Raw genomic sequence first — 5989 nt, forward strand, 5'->3', positions numbered from 1 at the left:
TTTTATAGAAGATTTGACCCACTGGATGGTTTCATGCATATTAACACAGAGTATACAATATTTCTGTAGCTGGAACATATCCTATCTCTAATGGAAAGCATGTGGGTAATACAAAGAGAACATTCCCTAGGACTGTCCTTTGATGTATTATGTTTGTTCCTATGAAACAGTGTATAATAACAGGGATTATGAGGGATCTGTACTCAATCTTTATTGCCCCTTGATTAATTGTAATCCTTATTTTTATTTTTCACCAGCAGAGGAGAGAGTTTCTGGAATAAATGGCAGAGAGAAACCATACCACGGTGACAGAGTTCATTTTCGTAGGATTCACAGATCGTCCAGATGTACAGATCCCCCTCTTTATGTTGTTCCTAGTGATGTATGTGGTCAGCCTGATGGGGAATCTTGGGATGATAGCGTTAATCATGGTTGAAACCTGACTTCATACCCCCATGTACTTTTTCCTAAGCCAGATGTCCATTGTAGATATTGGATATTCCACAGCCATAGCTCCCAGGCTGCTCATGACCTTGGTAGCAGAGACGAGAACCATTCCTTTCATTGAGTGTGCGGCACAACTATTCTTCGTCTGTTTCTTTGTGACCAGTGAATGTTGCCTCCTGGCTGTGATTGCGTATGACCGCTTCAAAGCTCTCTGTAATCCACTGCTCTACAGAACCATTATGTCCAAGAGACACTGTGTCCTGTTGGTGGCTGGCACATATGTCTGTGGCTCTGCGAATTCAATTGTGCAAACTCTATTTATATTCAATCTGTCCTTCCGCAGCTCCAGTGTTGTCAACCATTTCTTCTGTGACGTGCCCCTCATGCTGAAGCTGTCCTGCTCCAACACCCAGGTCACTGACCTTGTACTTTTCACTTTCTCGACTGTAATTGTCACGACTGCTTTTCTGGATGTCCTAATCTCTTACATGTGCGTCCTCGTGGTCATTCTCAGGATCCATTCTGCCAAGGGGAGACGCAAAACCTTTTCAACCTGCGCCTCCCACCTGATAGTCGTCACTATATTTTATGGGACGCTGATATGTATATATTTAAGACCCAGTTCCAGCTATTTGATGGCCCAAGACAAGGTTACCTCTGTGTTTTATGCCTTTGTGATCCCCATGTTGAACCCCCTGAGCTACAGCCTGAGAAACAAGGAGGTAAATGATGCCTTTAAAAGGGTGTTATATAGGAAGATTTTTTCTTGGTAATTATAATCATTATTATATTTTAACCAATAAACAGCAGATGGCAGAATGAATCTCTGTATCATTATCCTTAGTTCTCTGACTCAGCTACTCCATGTGACATTACGTTGTATTGGACTGCGTACAGGAAATATAATGTTAGAAATTGCTGTTTTCAAGATCCACGAATGAGGGTCTGTGACACTACGTAGAATTGGCAAGATGCTCTGGCATTTGGCTTAAAGGACAATTGCTGTTGGTCCCAAAACCGATCCCTGAGGAACTCCACTGGTAACTCCCTCCAGCCTGACAGTTCGCCTTTCAGTATGACCCGCTGTAGTCTCCCCTTTAACCAATTCCTTATTCCTTTCAATTTTCATATTGATCCCCAGCTTTTCCAATTAAACTAATAATTCCCCATGTGGCACCATATCAAACGCCTTACTGAAATCTAGGTAAATGATAAATAGCGTGGAGGGAGAGGAATTATTTAAACTCAGTACCACTGTGGACACAAGAACAAATGGATATTGTGGAAGAAAACAAGTTCGTTCTTTTAGTTTGGATGCAAGAAGTTAGAGACAGTTTTATTTTTAGGCAATTGCAAGAAGGAAGACAGCCGTTTGGACAGAGTGTCTGTTTTTATGCTAATTTTTAAAGTATAAACAATGTAAAGCAAGTATTAATACTGTTTTATTCACATAAAGCTCTGCTTTGTTTATACATTTTTTAAAATATTTTATTTCTTTTAAACATTTTTTACTACAATTACATTTTATTATTTTAAGGCAAGGTTAAAAACAGCTTTGCTTTGCAATTTTTGTTCGCTTGCACCAGTTTTGCCTTGATAAGTTTTATGTTATTAGGGGTTAGAGTTAGCCTGACTTTTGCTTTTTTTTTTTAACGGAACTAAGATGGCTGCCTTTAAATCCTCTTTTTTTACTTTCACACTCCCCCCTTTAGTGCTTTTAGCACAATCATCATTTTTAAACTTTTATTTTTTAGACCTTGTATTTTTGATTTTAGCTTAAAAGGATCAGGTTTAGTCCCATAACTTTTGGTTGGATGTAACGATAATGCGTAATAAGTATGAGCATGAAAGGTATTTTTGTTCTTTTTTATAACAACATATTTTTAAATTAAACAAAAACGTTGTTTTTATTGTAATATTATGCTGGGTTTATTTTGTAGCCTTAGTTACATAGAACAATACATGATAATTAGTCCATAAGATAAATGCTTTATAGACGATATGAAAGGCATGTTTTTTAATTTGATATACATTTTGAAGCACATGGATTTGGCCTTGTAATTTAGAGATTTTTCTGAAGCTTTGGAAGGAGAGAGTGTAGGTTTTGGCATTAGTCGGGTATTAAGATGGCTTAATTAAAGGGTATTTAAAGCCTTAGATTTAATTATAGGATTTTATTTGCAGGCCAATAGATAATGATTTTTTGCAGCAGTGGTGAAATTAAAATGTCTGTTTTGCAAAATGGTGACCTTAAGGTTTACACAACTGTAATTAGCTTGGAAGAGCAGGTGTTTTGTTAGGGTCGCTTTTTGTTTTCTAGTTTTTTAACAAACGCTGTTATAAACCGTGACAATTTTTTTTGGCTTTAGCTTTTGTACGCACTGAGGCTGTGGGGGCTTTAAAGACTAAAAATGTTTGTTGACTTTTTATTTTTATGTAAACATTGGGTGTTATTTTAGGAGCACTGACTATAAATTGGCTCGGCATACCCAGGGGAATTAATTTTTTTTTAATATTATGGTGAATTGTTTCATGTTATATGCGTTTTTTTACGGACCTGCCGGATTTGGTATGTGGGAGCCCACACCCCTTTAACCGGCCCGTATGCTTGGAAGGAGCACTGCGAGTGCCTGCAACTTTACCCTGAACATTTTTAAGTATGTTTTTATGGCCACAAGTTAGATGGCACTTTTGAAGCACTAGTAAGGGCAGTGGGCCAAGCCTGATGCTTAAGGTTACTTTGAATGGCCGTTAGCTGGTTATTTAGGAAATTTTGAATTTTTGAACATGCCAGATTTTACTGCAATTTTTTTTGCATTAGTGATATTTAATACGATTTTTATTAACAACTTTTGGGTTATTAACCTAAGGGCGGAAATTACATGTAATTTACCCATTCTAGCTTGCGCTTGGGTTAACTGTGCGTTAGTAATAAGACCAGTGGCCTTTTTTAAGTTGCCCTGATTTTTTATTATGTTGTTGGCTTTTATAAATTGCTGCTGCACTATTGGCACCATTTGACAGGTTTTTTGATGAGTACGTGTCGCAGGCACAAAGAACCCTGAAAGCACAATGATCTTTGGCCCAGAAGCATCACACAGGTACAGCCATGTAGGCCTCATTCCTAATATTTCTGGGGCTAGCAACCCCACACAGCAACTAGGTCTTAAACGTACAGGAGAATCCATACTGTTGCTAGCCTGGAGACCATCAGCTCTAAAGCCTTCTGGACAGCCTCTGCTGGTTCCTTCCCTCGTGCCATTTCTTTTGTGTATCCTGAGGCCTAATCATTTTTAGGTGAGCGACACCACACAGGTACTCCCCTACAGGCTTGAAGCCTTACAAACATTAGGTGCACGTACCTCACAGTGGTGCCGAGTCTCAAAGTGCTATCAGTGAATAAGAGACACAGTCATTATGTGGTGTTAGTAACTGAACAATTACTAGGCCTTATGCCTATGTATTACACTGGCTTTGTGTGTTTGTGTGTGTGTGTGTGTGTGTGTGCATGCACACGCGTGCATGAATGTACGACCTTCCAGTAGCAGGCTTGGGGAGCAGTAGCAGTCAAGCCATGGATTAAAGTTAAAGGGAATCTCATTCAGCTCAGATAGTGTGGACCTGAGGATGGGCAGAAACGGTGCCAGGATGGGCAGGAATGGCATCCCTAACCCTCTGTTTGCCAGAAGCTGGGAATGGGTGACAGGAGATGGATCACTTGAGATGACCTGTTCTCCTCATTCCCTCAGGGGCGCCTGGGATTGGCCACTGTTGGAAGACAGGAGACTGGGCTAGATGGACCTTTGATCTGACCCAGTCTGGCCGTTCTTACGTTTTAAGAGGAGACAACGCGCTTTGCTCTGCTAACCGAATGGCAGCTTTTTTGGAGCAGTTGGGATAGGTATAAGTGACCTGAAAGCTAAACAGGGGCAGAGTCAATTTTATAGTTTTTAATATAGCATTAATTACTATTACTTGGTATTTTAGCACATTTCTTTTAGTAAAGTACCATACCACATTTGTTGTTTAAATAGTTTCATATACTTTTAAGAAGCATTGACATGAATAGCATAGGAAGGGGTATATTGCAATACGGTACAGATTAGGTTATTAATTACTGGGACTATTTTAGTACAGGTAAATTTTTGGTGGCAGAGCACACTTTTTTTAAAATATGAATTTGATTATTTACTATTTGGGTAACCAAAAACAATCAGGACCCCTTTTTTATATATATCTACTACAGACCCCTGGAATGACCATTATATTAACCCCATTATAAAACCCACTAATTTTAATTTTAAATGTTTTAGGCTTATTTGTAGTCATGTGATATACTTTTATTTTTATTGACCAGTTTGTTTTTTATTTAATTGTTTGCTTATATGGGATATTTTGAACCTTAAAAATAATTTTTAAAAACAATGTTTAAAGAAGTTACTAAAGTGGGAAGGCCTTGACCACTGGATGTTAGACTATATGGTATTGTCTGTACTTGGATGTGTTACGGGCTGATAGTATAGTGGAGAAAATGGCTGGGGCAGTGGCAACAAGGTGTTTTTGGTATTTGTTATTTAACAGCCAATCAGAAAGGACAATACATGCTGAAGATACTTATTTAAAAACACAGGGCGCAGCCTGTGGAATAAACCCCCACATTTAATTAATACCACATTTTTAAGCATGGGTTTTACAAGGTTTTTTTGGCCAGTGTATAATTTTTGGTTTTTTACCAGGGTTACTTTTTAACGTTTTTTGTAGTTAGGAATTTGTGGATTTGGGCAGTTTTAGCAGAGCGACCTTTTTTGTTGTTGTTGTTGTTTGTTGTTTTGAAGCAGTTGTGGTTTAGTACCATGCAGGGGAGAGGTTACCAGCACGTTACCCTGCAGTGGGTTGGGTTTTTTAGCAAATGCTGGCTGTATGGTCATTTCCTTAGTGGACAAGGGAGAGGTTACTAGCACATCACCTTGTTGGGTTTTTTTGTTTATTTGTTTTTTTTTTGCTGTCCAGAAGGAGGAAAAGCAATACCAGAAGGAGGGACAGGCTGATTAGTAGTTGAAGTGGAATTATTTTGAGGCCGAGGGGCTTTTTTGCAGGGAGAAGCATGGGTTCAGGCAGTGAGTTCCTGGCACTTTACAACAGTGTTGGTAGTTAGCAGGACTTGCTAAGGGCCTTTTTAGGGTGGAGCCAGGGCAGTTTTGTGCTTGATGGACCTGTACATAGACCCAGTTACCTGGTTTTTAACCAATGGCAGGTTGGTTGAGGTTTCTTGGAGCAGGACTTTTTTTCCCTGTGAATACAGAGACCTAACACATTTTATTAATGCCTGGCAGTGTTCTGCAGATTTGATGGCTGCTTGGACCCATTTTAAGCCCCTACTTTTTTCTTGGGGCAGTTAGGTTTTAATAAAACCCCTTATGTATTTTAGCGCATTTGACTAAAATGTTTATGGCTAAATGATTTTAATTAAATAGTTTTTTTGCCTGGATTTATTTGCAGACCTTTTTTTTGGAAAAGGGCCCATTTTTTTGAGACTGGCTGC

At 39.0% G+C, this 5989-nt stretch overlaps 1 pseudogene; it reads left to right on the forward strand.

Moving 5' to 3' along the window:
• The first annotated feature begins 263 nt into the window (after positions 1–263).
• LOC119564988 lies at positions 264–1270 on the forward strand (annotated as a pseudogene).
• The last annotated feature ends 4719 nt before the right edge of the window (positions 1271–5989 follow it).

The sequence above is a fragment of the Chelonia mydas genome, unplaced genomic scaffold (genome assembly GCF_015237465.2).
Source record: "Chelonia mydas isolate rCheMyd1 unplaced genomic scaffold, rCheMyd1.pri.v2 scaffold_48_arrow_ctg1, whole genome shotgun sequence".
NCBI lineage: Eukaryota > Metazoa > Chordata > Testudines > Cheloniidae > Chelonia > Chelonia mydas.